Raw genomic sequence first — 1097 nt, 5'->3', positions numbered from 1 at the left:
AGTCCAGTCTGTGATCGAGCGATATGAGGAGCAGCATAGCTCTCCACGAACAGATGGACAGAATCAGAGTAGTCATAGTCGTTACGAACCAATGACAGAGTTGAGTCCTCGAACTATGCGTGCATTACTTGGAGAACTCACATAGGATGTCGTTGAATAGGTAAATCTATGAAATATTCATAATATGGAAAGACTTACCCAAAATGGGAATGCACATTATGATAACATAGCCAAACAACTGAATACTTTGAATGAAATAATGAATAAGTTAGTAGGCCAAATTTGTTAGCCAGTCGTGCCTCTTGCAAATCACTTCCAAACTAGGACAATTGTGGGACATAATTCCCCCAGTCCTAAGTCCAAATCAAGGGGTAGAATCACCTTTTGGTCCCTCTACTTCAAACCAAGGAGATGGTGTAATGCCAAATCAGAATGGTGATAATGGTACATCTAACTTGGGGAGTAACTTGAACATAAGAGACAATATCCTAAATAATGGACAGAATGCCCCACGTATTAATGATGGAGTAAATATTCAGGCTAATGGTAACAATTGCCCAAATCATGGCAACTTTCTTGCCAACCAAGGGTCAAATATCAGGCCTCAAGCAAATCAACCGATCAACCAACCTGTAGGAATTTCATATGACCCCAACGTCATGTTGAGGAATCAAATTATGGATATAGTACAGGATCAGATGGCTTTTGGGGTACGTCCGGTGATTAGGCCGACTTACACAAAATCGTACCCTGATTGGGTAGACTAAGCATATCCATGGCCTAGAGGGTATAAAGTGCCAGAATTCTCACTATTTACTGGTTTAGGAGAGGTGTCTACTTTAGAACACATAGGGCGATTCACACTGCAAAGTGGTGACATAACTGATTACCATAAAATGAGGCTGTTCCCTAGTTCATTAATAGGAGTAGCTTTCTCCTGATTCATCAATTTGTCAGCGAACTCTGTTCAAACATGGCAACAATTGGAGCAATTGTTCCACGCTCAGTTTTATAAGACTGAGTTCGAAATTACTTTGGCCGATTTGGCGAATCTACGTCAAATACCAAATGAATGGGCAGAAGGTTTCCTTCGAACG

Source organism: Olea europaea, chromosome 18 (assembly GCF_002742605.1).
Source record: "Olea europaea var. sylvestris chromosome 18, O_europaea_v1, whole genome shotgun sequence".
Taxonomy (NCBI): Eukaryota; Viridiplantae; Streptophyta; class Magnoliopsida; order Lamiales; family Oleaceae; genus Olea; species Olea europaea.
Note: the sequence above shows the minus strand (reverse complement) of the source record.